This window comes from Panulirus ornatus, chromosome 10 (genome assembly GCF_036320965.1).
Source record: "Panulirus ornatus isolate Po-2019 chromosome 10, ASM3632096v1, whole genome shotgun sequence".
Taxonomy (NCBI): domain Eukaryota; kingdom Metazoa; phylum Arthropoda; class Malacostraca; order Decapoda; family Palinuridae; genus Panulirus; species Panulirus ornatus.
This window is the reverse complement of record NC_092233.1, coordinates 32,078,155-32,092,546: the sequence shown is the minus strand read 5'-3', so window position 1 is coordinate 32,092,546 and position 14,392 is coordinate 32,078,155. Positions and strand designations below refer to the sequence as shown.

Here is a 14,392-nt window from a genome sequence, read left to right as displayed (position 1 = left end):
AAAGCAATCTCATGTAAATTACAACCCTTTGCAATGAGGCTGCATTCCTTTATGATACTAGTCATGTCTGTACAAATCCTAAGTACCTTTAGGTACATGTCTCTACAAACTCTGCACCATGAGTTTGTGGTACAACTATACTTAAGTGATGTCAGGTGGTTGAAGAAGAGTACAAAGTATTTGAAAGTGAAGCTATCCATCTAACTATCTATCTATCTGTTTGATCTAAGCAGCCAAAACAGACATGGAATGAGTCACAAAAGTCATGAACCCATGCTGTGGAAATGAGCTATGCAAAAGGAGCATGTGGTATGATTAGATGGAATGAAGAAAGAAATAAGGGGGTGAATGAGAGATCTGATACAGCAAGGAATGCAAAGGGAATAGATTGTGGAGTGGTAGAGTGGGTGAAATGTAATGCTTTAATGCTTTGAGGTAGCTTGGTAGACAAAATCTAGCCAAGTTTAATGCTACCAAGGCCCAATTTACCTATCTCTCCCTCAAAAACTCCTCACAACTTTCATTTCTCCTTTGATGGTTCTGTAATTCCACCTCTTGACACATTGAACATACTTGGTACTACTGTAACGTCCATTCTTTCTTGGAAACCCACATTACGGTAATAGCTAAGTGTGCCTCTGACAAATTGGGTGTCCTGTTTAGATACAAAAAATTCTTTTCTCCTGAACAGTTGCTTTGTTTATGGAGTACTGCTCTCACACCTGTGGTGGTTTTAACTCTGTATCTTTATTTAACAGAGCTGAGTCTAAAGCCATCTGACTTATATACTGTCCAAGGCGAACTTCCAAACTTGACCCTCTTGCCCTATGCCACAATGTTGATTCACTTTCCTTCTTTTACTGACGTGACTTTGGTTTTTGCCTCTGAGAGATGGCTTCTTGTGTGACCCACCACTAACTAGACTGGGCAGGCTGCTGTGTCATGATTATTGTGTGGATGTCAGCAACTTAAGTGTGGGTTGTTTTGATAACTGCTTTCCGTAACCCCAAAGCTCTGGAAATCTCTGCCTTCTTATGTCTTTCCCTGTAACTATGACATGGCACATTTCAAAAGATAGGTTTTTCACTTCCTCCAAAATTTTTAATTACTTTCTCTTGTCTTTTCTTTTTTCTTTTCATAATTCTCTCTATATTTCAATTAAGGCCCATCATTGATGTGGACTTTTGTCTGTGACTGAAGCCTTAGAAAACATTAAAAGGGAAGTTTACATAGAGAATGTATGATAATGATTAAAGAGATTGGTGTGAGAGGAAGACCACCCATGGCATGAGGAAAAAGAGTGAAAGAGTACTAAAGGGAGAGAAATGGTGGAGAAATGCATGGAATGGTGTATGCAAGGGAGGCATGTATGGACAGGGATATGTGGAGACTGTTTTGCAATGCCCATCCCCTTGGTGGTAGTTCCCCGAGGGAATGGGCATCAAAGAGAAGGTGAAGCAAAAGTATAAACATGTCTCAGGATGGAAAAGACTGTGTAAGGATCATAGGACTGCAAGTAAAGCTGTCATGGGCCTTAGCTGATTAAATGCAATGCTCATGAACCAGATTTAATCCCACATGCATTAACTTGGAGAACATACAGTGGAATATAAATCATCCTGTGTTAACACATGAACAATAGAGAAAAAATTGAACTCTCCATGAACTACTACCCTTCAAAATTATTTCTTTGAGAGGGAAATGGAAAATATCATGTGGTAGCAGGTAGAGGCATTAGACTGAAATCTTTAGGAACATTAGGTAAAAGCCTCTGCAAACACTGCGCTAGACTTGCCTTCTGCCAGTGGACTGTTAAGGGTGAGGCATTGAAGAATAAGAAGTAGCACTGGGGTTCTTTAGTTATGGAGACTGTTGCCATGGCCAGCCCTCTGAGGGAGTTCCAGTTGGAACAGGCAACAGAGATATTGATAGATAGATAGTGGTCTTTTATTCATCAGAAACTTTCACCTGCATTAATTATACATGAAAGAGATGGGAAATTTTAACCTTTTCGGCTTCAGGTGTTTGTCCCATTAGGCAGCAGTGGAGTACCTTTAGAAGCACACAAGTGTCTCAGTCAGCCTTGTGGTTATGTGAGCTATATTCATTGATGGTTACATTATTCATCACTTCAAGATACTTAGTAAAGTGATTATAGCCCCTTTTTTGAACATCAAGGTTCCATCTAAATCTGTAAATAGCAGGCCCATAGCTACTGTCAAAATACTTCAAAATCCTAAGTAAATTTACAATAGTCATCATATTCATGAGATGTGGGTGTTCTTTTCACATTATAGGAGGACATGCCACTTATGTCCCCAACCCACTTTGAGAAGCTTCTATGACATGTGCCCTCTGTTCCCCTCCAGCAAGATAATATTCCCTGTTCTTGGACTGTGTCTGTTAGTGGTTATTCCATGAGTGAGAAATCACCATCAGTGGGTGGAAAGGAGTCATGTCTTGTCAAAGACCTTGCTCCAAATGAGTTCATTTCCCGACTCCTAGGTGGATTGCATCTTTAAGTCTGTGAGGACCTTATAAAACAGTCTTGGGGTGATAAAACTGTAACAGTAAAGGTACTCTTTTTTCCACTGAAGGAGTCTTCCTCATTCCTGCCTGAAGATCTAGCTTCTTTTTCAGCCTCATATATGGTACAATGTCAAGTGCTTTCTGGTAGTTCAGTTGTACACACCTTATCCAACCTTCCCATTTGTCTAAATCGGAGTTTACTTTCTCATACAAGTCTAAGAAGTTTGTAGTTTCTCTTTTAGATAGTTTCTCCATTGCAAGTAGTAATCCAATTATTTTCTCATTGCATCTTACAGCATTTTGCAGAATACACTCATTGGAGAAAGCAGTTTATAGTTCATTGCAAATTCTCAGTCTCCCTTGTTGAATATACAGAAGGTATGATATTTGCCCCTTCTCATTCCCCTGACGTTTTCCCTTTACTAACATCTTGAATGACATTTTAGGTGGTTTGGAAGCATATCTGTGTTCTGCTTCAGCACATATTTAGAAACTTTATTAGGATCATGAGCACTAGGTAAAAGTAGTTATTAGGAACATTTGATAAGAGCCTCTGCAAACCCTGTGCTAGGTTTGACCTCTGCCAGTGGCCTGTTAAGGATGAGACACTAAAGGATAAGAAGCAGCACAGGATCTATTTAGTTATGGAGACTGTTGCCATGGCCACCTCTTTGAGGGAGTTCCAGTTTACATGAGAAAGACAGACAACAGGAGGCCTGATTGGCCCACGACTGGGTTGTCTGAAAAAAGAAAAAAAAAAAAAAAAAAAATCTGCTCTAGTTTTTTAAGCTGTCAAGCTGTCACAGACTCCCTGCTGCTGCACATTAGCCTTCTAGTGTCCCCATTACCAGTGTCATTTATTCATTTATTTCTGGTGTTCTCAAAGTATACCTGAATTTATAAAATATTTGTCTAAACTTTTGAAGGTATCAATAGTTTTACCATTCACTACATCTGACGGTAACTTATTCCAGCACTCAACACACCTCTAGGAAAAGAAGCTTTTTCCCATGGCTGTATTATATCTTTTGGCTTTGAGTTTTATTCCATTTGTCCTAGTAACCATACTTTCTTGAATTTCAAAAAATGATCGTGGTTCACCTTTTGAACTTGTTCAGAATTCTGAGCACTTGGATTAACTTGCCGTGAAGTCTACATTTTTTAAGGGAATACAGATCCAGTCGTTTTAGCCTCTGTATGCCAGATTTCTAAGAGATGGGATCAATTTTGTCTTGCGCCTTTGTACTTGCTCTATATCTTCCATTTTTTTTATAGTTTGGAGACCAAAACTGGACAGCATATTCAAGATGGATGGTCTTACTAGAGAATTACAGTGCGAGAATTGTTTCTGGAGTCTTGTAATCTACGTTCCTGGCTATGAAACCTAACATTAGGTTGCCTTTTTTACTTGCTGCTTGACCTTTTTAGTGTATTTCAAACTGTCGCTAATGACATCTCCAAGGTCTTTTTCTCAATCTACTTTAGTTAGAGTGTTTCCAAATAGTTTGTAGTCGTAACATACATTCTCGTCTCCAAAGTGCATAACTTTACACTTGTCTACATTGAACTTCATTTGCCATCTGTCTGACCACTCTGGTAGTAAGTCAGTATCCCTAAATCATTTCACAGTCCCACATGTTTACATCTCTACCTCTTAGTTTAATATCATTAGCAGATTAGGAGATCTTAGATATGAGACCAAGTCCTATGTCATTAATGTATATTATGAAAAGAATTAGACGAAGGATGGCCCCCTGTGGTACACCACTGGTTATCTCTTCATAGGTTCCCAATTAGTGATGGGAGGTGCAAGAAAAGCTAACTATTGTGCATGATCTTTTTGTGGGGAGTCAGTAAGTGACCAAAAACTACATGTTGACAGCGAGTTGATAGTGAAAGTTGTTCATTAAAGGAAGGAATGTTTGGACACACTAAGAGGGAGATGGCAGATCAGAATGCTGATAGCCCAGGTCGAAAAAAGTGGAGATGAGGCAGTCAGACGATGGTTCGATATATGATACTTACAAAATAGACCCCCTCCGGCACTGTTCACCTTCCAGTGCGGCCTGTCGTACGGAAGTATCGGACGTACCCTGCCCGCTTCTCGCTACAACAATCTGTCCTCAGGAACTGGTACCTGCCCTTGTAGCTTCAGGAGAACAGCCAAGTCCCGCTCACCACAAGCGCACAAAGGGAAAACACCTTCTCCAGCCCGATGGCCGACACCATATGAACAAGGCAGGCCCGATTAACCTGTGCTCTTGGACCACATCCTGTGAAAGGAGTGGGTCCAGGTTAGGGCTTCAACTGAGCACACCTCTAGGTCCCGGTAAGAAACCCGTAACCCTCTGAAAACACTCGCACTTTCTTGGCACCATGCGCCACGCCAGTTAACTGTGGCAAATGTCACATGCACGGTGCCTTTCCCGGTGAAATCCCGTAAGCCCTGAAGGACTTCCAGGGTGCCGTAAGAGCTGCACTTATGTAGATGTGCAGCTGAAAGTACGAAGTGAACACCAGACTTGAGTATCTATTATAAAAGCCTTTTTGCCTTTGGAAGCCACGATGTCCGGCTTCATAAAGGACCCCACAATAGGAATGCGAGGTACGCAGGCCACTTCGTACCCCATCTGCCTCGACCGACCAACCAAATAGGCACTGATGTTATCGTGCCTCTTTACCCTACCCCGTGAGTACGCGGGCATACTTTGGCGATATGCCCAAGCGTACCGGGCTTGTGACAAGTGTCACAGAGACCGTTGTTTTCGGGCCGGCCTCTAGCAGCCCTAGCAGGGGCGGGTAAAGCGCCAATCCTCACTTGGACGGCTTTCACGTAATCAGCACCAGATAGGAAATGGTTCCCCTATTTACCCATCTGCTGACCTGAGGCACGGTAGCAGATGGAGCGAGACCCGCATCGTCATCGATGCTGATCAGATTGGCCTTCTATAAGCCATGGCGTTTAAGTTTATTACCCGCCTGCCGACCAGCAATACACGTGGGTCCGGACCAGCGCTGCAGCTTGCTCATAACTGCAGCCACCTGAATCACCAGGTCAGTTGAAGTGAGTAATTTCTCGAACCTGGCTTGATTATTTAGCTGGACGGTCGAGACAAAGTCCGGTATACTAAGCCCACCATCTCCTGCCGCCAAGTGGAAGTATGAGCAGGGAACATCATGGGCTACGCGGAACCAGTGGCGAACCGCGACTCTTGACTCGCCTGTCCATGCGTGCTAGCTGCGTCTTATAATCTTCCCCCAGCACCAAGCGATACATGAGCTTTGGCACTCAGTGGTCCACTAGCAACACAATCCTTTGTTGAGATTTTAGAGGGGCTCTGGTCATGTTAAGGAGCCCCTCTTCTGGTAGGGCACCATAGGACTTACGCCTGCACCCTGCTCCAACAAGAACGCCGAGGTACCTAAAATCGCCCTCAGCACTCATGAAGCCGATAGGGCTACCCAAGACTTGAAACGTCCTACCTTTGTTGACGTACCAAGTCTTGCGCTTGCTATCGATCTCCATGTTGAGGGAACGACACTCCCGGGTTCACTCAAAGTTCAACCCTGCAAGCGTCTCTGTCATGATGTTGATTGCCTGTTGCAAGCCAGTTGGCGTCTTTGCCACCAGAACCAAGTCATCAGCAAATGTCAGCACTACCTTCTGGTCACCGATTCCGATGCCCACACCTAATTCCTTAACTCATGCACTCCCTAGTCAATCACAAGGTTGAAAAGGATTGGTGATAGAGGGTCACCCTACTTGACCCCACGAGTCATTTTGATTCTTCCCGACATCTCGCCGCTACCTTCGATGTGTGTGAAGGCTCAGCCATAAGTCAACATAAATTTGCCCTGACGAGGGCAGGAATGCCCTTCCGCGGCATGGCCTGCTCGACAGTGCTATGATTAACACTGTTGAATGCTTTGGCCATGTCGAGGAATGCCAGGTGCACACCATGGGCATGTTCCTGTGCACGACCGACGATCGCATCCAAGATCGTGAGGTTTTCAAGGCATCTGTCCTCAGGAACGAATGCCTTTTGAGCTCCGTCGATCTAGACGAGGCTCGAGATATGGCTGCTTAAGATTTTATGAAGCAGTCGGAGTATGGCACAAGAGATCGTGATAGGCCTGTAGTCCTTGGGTTCTGTCGGATTAGGTACTTGTGATATCAGCACCATACGATTTGCCTTGAATGGTTCTGGCAACGTAGATGTGGCTAGCCACAGGTTATACATCTTGCAGAGTACTCTTGGAGGAATGGACTTCAAAAAGTGCGTCTACATTCCTTCAGGGCCAGGGGCTGATGTCTTTGTGGCATTGAGGTGGTGTGGTACCTCACTTATGATTATAACTTCTACTATCTGTTCACTTGTTAAGTCACAATCGGTAATTACACGTCAATCCAGCTCAGATGGTCGAGAGAATAGAGCTTCCCAGAAGGGGTAGAGGGTTTCTGGCCCAACCGATGTTGGCAGTACCTCCCATTCGTCTTTCAACACAGTCCGGCAGCCAAAGACTTATTCTTTTTGTAAAGCCTCTGTACTTTACGGTATTGTTCTCTCCGAATACGATTTCCATGCAAAGGAGCCTCCTCAGTAAGGTGTACGCTGCTAGGGTTCGCTGGCTGTCTTGCTCCGTGTTCCCCACGATTCCGGTGGTGTGAGGGCGAGCCACAGGAGCTTATCAGTTGCCTGGCATGCTCTGTAGCTACCCTGATTGCGGCATGGTTGTCACCCTGGCGCAAATGGCTCAGGGTAACACTTCAGACTTCCTCTCCCTGTGATGGATTTGTGGTGCCAGGCCCGAGTGTGTCAAGATAGGTGGCAGTCTCTGCAACGAAGGAAGCAACGGATTGGGATTGGGGAACTCGCGGGGCGTCTGGGACAGATAAAACCGTGGGATCAGTCTCAAGGCCAGGAGTGGCCGGCTCTTTTCCTCCGAAGACAGCCCCCTCTCCCACATCCGCAAGATCTTCACCACTAGAGTCAGCACGCACACGCCTTCTTGCGCGTGGTGCCTTCTCGAGGGCGCCATTCCGTGTGTTACTTCCTGTAGTTGCCGGGACATGCCACCCCTCCGACACACTACCAGTCACCTCACCTTCACCGGTTTCCTGGTGAAGATTAACGTCCAAGGTCAGCACCTGAACTCTGATCTTATACTGCGCTTTCCTTCGAAGGGCTTTTTGATCGCTTCGACCGTCCTGGAAGGAACAGTCGCCTGCAACCGCTGGTTCAAGCCCAGGCCAGCAACTAGTGAAGGACCAGCTGCTATCTTCGCCTCTGCCCTTGCGAGGAGCTCTATCTCCTCATCGGTCCGTTGAGCCTTGGAGAGAACGTGTCGCGTCGCCAGCTCTTGATGGAAAGAGCCGGAATGTGCCTGCCTTTCGTGGGCCCTACGGCCCCGAAGCTGGCAAAAGTGATCCCACAATGTGGGCAAGTGAGAAAACGGTCGTCGGCTGTTGTCGGCACCCGAAATACCAACAGTGGCTGGTATGCTAGTCCAAGAGAAATTGTTGGCCGTAACGAGTGCCACGGAACGAAAACCCGTGACGGGTGGACACTCCGAAAAGGATCGAACAGTACTGCCGCCCGAAGGAAGCAGAGGACTGCAGTTAAGAGATGGAAGCTGCCACTGTGCTTCATTCCTAGGACTTCCTTTTGGTAGTTGTCCTACTGTACCAGCAAACGGAGCTGGACAACTTCCGACTCTCAGCTGTTTGATTGACCAATGCTGGGTGACCAGTGAATGGTGCTAGGGCTTGAAGTCGCAACCTCTCAAGTTATCGGCTAGATGGTTTTATAAAGCGGGGCGACTCAAGCCAATCTGATGCTTTGCCGTGTAATACTACTACACGCTGTGTTCTTCTGGTAAGCCAGTCTATGATTCAGGTACAGACTACACCGATTCCGTGTGCTTTGATTTTATGTAAAAGTCTCTTGTGAGGTACTTAATCGAAATTGTTTTGGAAATCTAAATATACTACATCAGACGGTAATTTTTCGTCCTAATTCTTATAAATAGCGTAAAAAAAATTCCAGCAATTCGTCAGGCAGGATCTTAGCGGAAATCGTGCAGGTTGTCCAATATAAGTTTGTTCTAGAAACGTGACAATTTTATCTCGTAATATTTTTTTTCATCATTTTACCTAACACTGACGTAAGGCTAATTGGGTGGTAGTTCAAGGCACGCTTTTTGTCATATATATATATATATATATATATATATATATATATATATATATATATATATATATATATATGTATATATATATATATTTATTTATTTATTTATTTATTATACTTTGTCGCTGTCTCCCGCGTTTGCGAGGTAGCGCAAGGAAACAGACGAAAGAAATGGCCCAACCCACCCCCATACACCTGTATATACATACGTCCACACACGCAAAATATACATACCTACACAGCTTTCCATGGTTTACCCCAGACGCTTCACATGCCTTGATTCAATCCACTGACAGCACGTCAACCCCGGTATACCACATCGCTCCAATTCACTCTATTCCTTGCCCTCCTTTCACCCTCCTGCATGTTCAGGCCCCGATCACACAAAATCTTTTTCACTCCATCTTTCCACCTCCAATTTGGTCTCCCTCTTCTCCTCGTTCCCTCCACCTCCGACACATATATCCTCTTGGTCAATCTTTCCTCACTCATTCTCTCCATGTGCCCAAACCACTTCATACCACCCTCTTCTGCTCTCTCAACCACGCTCTTTTTATTTCCACACATCTCTCTTACCCTTACGTTACTCACTCGATCAAACCACCTCACACCACACATTGTCCTCAAACATCTCATTTCCAGCACATCGATCCTCCTGCGCACAACTCTATCCATAGCCCACGCCTCGCAACCATACAACATTGTTGGAACCACTATTCCTTCAAACATACCCATTTTTGCTTTCCGAGATAATGTTCTCGACTTCCACACATTCTTCAAGGCCCCCAGAATTTTCGCCCCCTCCCCCACCCTATGATCCACTTCCGCTTCCATGGTTCCATCCGCTGCCAGATCCACTCCCAGATATCTAAAACACTTCACTTCCTCCAGTTTTTCTCCATTCAAACTCACCTCCCAATTGACTTGACCCTCAACCCTACTGTACCTAATAACCTTGCTCTTATTCACATTTACTCTTAACTGTCTTCTTCCACACACTTTACCAAACTCAGCCACCAGCTTCTGCAGTTTCTCACATGAATCAGCCACCAGCGCTGTATCATCAGCGAACAACAACTGACTCACTTCCCAAGCTCTCTCATCCCCAACAGACTTCATACTTGCCCCTCTTTCCAAAACTCTTGCATTTACCTCCCTAACAACCCCATCCATAAACAAATTAAACAACCATGGAGACATCACAAACCCCTGCCGCAAACCTACATTCACTGAGAACCAATCACTTTCCTCTCTTCCTACACGTACACATGCCTTACATCCTCGATAAAAACTTTTCACTGCTTCTAACAACTTGCCTCCCACACCATATATTCTTAATACCTTCCACAGAGCATCTCTATCAACTCTATCATATGCCTTCTCCAGATCCATAAATGCTACATACAAATCCATTTGCTTTTCTAAGTATTTCTCACATACATTCTTCAAAGCAAACACCTGATCCACACATCCTCTACCACTTCTGAAACCACACTGCTCTTCCCCGATCTGATGCTCTGTACATGCCTTCACCCTTTCAATCAATACCCTCCCATATAATTTACCAGGAATACTCAACAAACTTATACCTCTGTAATTTGAGCACTCACTCTTATCCCCTTTGCCTTTGTACAATGGCACTATGCACGCATTCCGCCAATCCTCAGGCACCTCACCATGAGTCATACATACATTAAATAACCTTACCAACCAGTCCACAATACAGTCACCCCCTTTTTTAATAAATTCCACTGCAATACCATCCAAACCTGCTGCCTTGCCGGCTTTCATCTTCCGCAAAGCTTTCACTACCTCTTCTCTGTTTACCAAATCATTTTCCCTAACCCTCTCACTTTGCACACCACCTCGACCAAAACACCCTATATCTGCCACTCTATCATCAAACACATTCAACAAACCTTCAAAATACTCATTCCATCTCCTTCTCACATCACCACTACTTGTTATCACCTCCCCATTTGCGCCCTTCACTGAAGTTCCCATTTGCTCCCTTGTCTTACGCACTTTATTTACCTCCTTCCAGAACATCTTTTTATTCTCTCTAAAATTTAATGATACTCTCTCACCCCAACTCTCATTTGCCCTTATATATATATATATATATATATATATATATATATATATATATATATATATATATATATATATATATATATATATTTATATGTGTGTGCACGTGCACACAGTTCACACTGCCTTTATTCATTCCCATCGCCACCTCGCCACGCATGGAATAACGTCCCCCTCCCCATCATGTGTGCGAGGTGGCGCTGGGAAGGGACAACAGGGGCCCCGTTCGTTCGCACTCGGTCTCTGGCTGTCGTGCAATAGTGCCCGAAACCACAGCTCTCTCTCTCTCTCTCTCTCTCTCTCTCTCTCTCTCTCTCTCTCTCTCTCTCTCTCTATATATATATATATATATATATATATATATATATATATATATAGGGAGGATATATGGGGATAGGGGAGAAAGAATACTTCCCACGTATTCCCTGCGTGTCGTAGAGGGCGACTAAAAGGGGAGGGAGCGGGGGGCTGGAAATCCTCCCCTCTCATTTTTTTTTTTTTCCATAAGAAGGAACAGAGAAGGGGGCCAGGTGAGGATATTCCCTCAAAGGCCCAGTCCTCTGTTCTTAACGCTACCTCGCTAACACGGAAAATGGCGAATAGTTTGAAAGAAAAGAAAGAATATATATATATATATATATATATATATATATATATATATATATATATATAATAATAATGTCCTTAATGGCGAATTGTGACGTTATTTCGTCTTGGTACATAGTGGCGGATTGGAAGTCTATTTTCACTATAACAATGGCAGATTTGTGATGGGTCTGAGGTCTTTGTGTGAAGGTGCCCATTGAAACCCATGTTGATGGATTGAGGCATATACAGCGAGTAAATTAGGGCTGGATGGAAGGTATCATTGAAGAGATACCTGAGGGTGAGATGAACAGCCCATACCCCACATTCTACTTTCCTCATCATCCTGTCGTCAGGGAAGTCAGCACCACAAGTAAAGCATCCTCCTCGAAGGCTCAGAGTGGGGTGCCTAAATGTGTGTGGATGTAACCAAGATGTGAAAAAAGGAGAGATAGGTAGTATGTTTGAGGAAAGGAACCTGGATGTTTTGGCTCTGAGTGAAACGAAGCTCAAGGGTAAAGGGGAAGAGTGGTTTGGGAATGTCTTGGGAGTAAAGTCAGGGGTTAGTGAGAAGACAAGAGCAAGGGAAGGAGTAGCAATACTCCTGAAACAGGAGTTGTGGGAGTATGTGATAGAATGTAAGAAAGTAAATTCTCGATTAATATGGGTAAAACTGAAAGTTGATGGAGAGAGATGGGTGATTATTGGTGCATATGCACCTGGGCATGAGAAGAAAGATCATGAGAGGCAAGTGTTTTGGGAGCAGCTGAATGAGTGTGTTAGTGGTTTTGATGCACGAGACCGGGTTATAGTAATGGGTGATTTGAATGCAAAGGTGAGCAATGTGGCAGTTGAGGGAATAATTGGTATACATGGGGTGTTCAGTGTTGTAAATGGAAATGGTGAAGAGCTTGTAGATTTATGTGCTGAAAAAGGACTGATGATTGGGAATACCTGGTTTAAAAACCGAGATATACATAAGTATACTTATGTAAGTAGGGGAGGTGGCCAGAGAGCGTTATTGGATTACGTGTTAATTGACAGGCGCGCGAAAGAGACTTTTGGATGTTAATGTGCTGAGAGGTGCAACTGGAGGGATGTCTGATGATTATCTTGTGGAGGCTAAGGTGAAGATTTGTATGGGTTTTCAGAAAAGAAGAGTGAATGTTGGGGTGAAGAGGGTGGTGAGAGTAAGTGAGCTTGGGAAGGAGACTTGTGTGAGGAAGTACCAGGAGAGACTGAGTACAGAATGGAAAAAGGTGAGAACAATGGAAGTAAGGGGAGTGGGGGAGGAATGGGATGTATTTAGGGAATCAGTGATGGATTGCGCAAAAGATGCTTGTGGCATGAGAAGAGTGGGAGGTGGGTTGATTAGAAAGGGTAGTGAGTGGTGGGATGAAGAAGTAAGAGTATTAGTGAAAGAGAAGAGAGAGGCATTTGGACGATATTTGCAGGGAAAAAATGAAATTGAGTGGGAGATGTATAAAAGAAAGAGACAGGAGGTCAAGAGAAAGGTGCAAGAGGTGAAAAAAAGGGCAAATGAGAGTTGGGGTGAGAGAGTATCATTAAATTTTAGGGAGAATAAAAAGATGTTCTGGAAGGAGGTAAATAAAGTGCATAAGACAAGGGAGCAAATGGGAACTTCAGTGAAGGGCGCAAATGGGGAGGTGATAACAAGTAGTGGTGATGTGAGAAGGAGATGGAGTGAGTATTTTGAAGGTTTGTTGAATGTGTTTGATGATAGAGTGGCAGATATAGGGTGTTTTGGTCGAGGTGGTGTGCAAAGTGAGAGGGTTAGGGAAAATGATTTGGTAAACAGAGAAGAGGTAGTAAAAGCTTTGCGGAAGATGAAAGCCGGCAAGGCAGCAGGTTTGGATGGTACTGCAGTGGAATTTATTAAAAAAAGGGGGTGACTGTATTGTTGACTGGTTGGTAAGGTTATTTAATGTATGTATGACTCATGGTGAGGTGCCTGAGGATTGGCGGAATGCGTGCATAGTGCCATTGTACAAAGGCAAAGGGGATAAGAGTGAGTGCTCAAATTACAGAGGTATAAGTTTGTTGAGTATTCCTGGTAAATTATATGGGAGGATATTGATTGAGAGGGTGAAGGCATGTACAGAGCATCAGATTGGGGAAGAGCAGTGTGGTTTCAGAAGTGGTAGAGGATGTGTGGATCAGGTGTTTGCTTTGAAGAATGTATGTGAGAAATACTTAGAAAAGCAAATGGATTTGTATGTAGCATTTATGGATCTGGAGAAGGCATATGATAGAGTTGATAGAGATGCTCTGTGGAAGGTATTAAGAATATATGGTGTGGGAGGCAAGTTGTTAGAAGCAGTGAAAAGTTTTTATCGAGGATGTAAGGCATGTGTACGTGTAGGAAGAGAGGAAAGTGATTGGTTCTCAGTGAATGTAGGTTTGCGGCAGGGGTGTGTGATGTCTCCATGGTTGTTTAATTTGTTTATGGATGGGGTTGTTTGGGAGGTGAATGCAAGAGTTTTGGAAAGAGGGGCAAGTATGAAGTCTGTTGTGGATGAGAGAGCTTGGGAAGTGAGTCAGTTGTTGTTCGCTGATGATACAGCGCTGGTGGCTGATTCATGTGAGAAACTGCAGAAGCTGGTGACTGAGTTTGGTAAAGTGTGTGAAAGAAGAAAGTTAAGAGTAAATGTGAATAAGAGCAAGGTTATTAGGTACAGTCGGGTTGAGGGTCAAGTCAATTGGGAGGTGAGTTTGAATGGAGAAAAACTGGAGGAAGTGAAGTGTTTTAGATATCTGGGAGTGGATCTGGCAGCGGATGGAACCATGGAAGCGGAAGTGGATCATAGGGTGGGTGAGGGGGCGAAAATTCTGGGAGCCTTGAAGAATGTGTGGAAGTCGAGAACATTATCTCGGAAAGCAAAAATGGGTATGTTTGAAGGAATAGTGGTTCCAACAATGTTGTATGGTTGCGAGGCGTGGGCTATGGATAGAGTTGTGCGCAGGAGGATGGATGT

General features: G+C 44.1%; 1 protein-coding gene across 1 annotated transcript in view; it reads left to right on the top strand.

Annotated features, from left to right (window-relative positions):
• The window catches only part of LOC139750880 (minichromosome maintenance domain-containing protein 2-like), a 140,015-nt gene that overhangs the window by 1,890 nt on the left and 123,733 nt on the right, over positions 1–14,392 (top strand). The gene's annotated exons all lie outside the window — the stretch shown is intronic.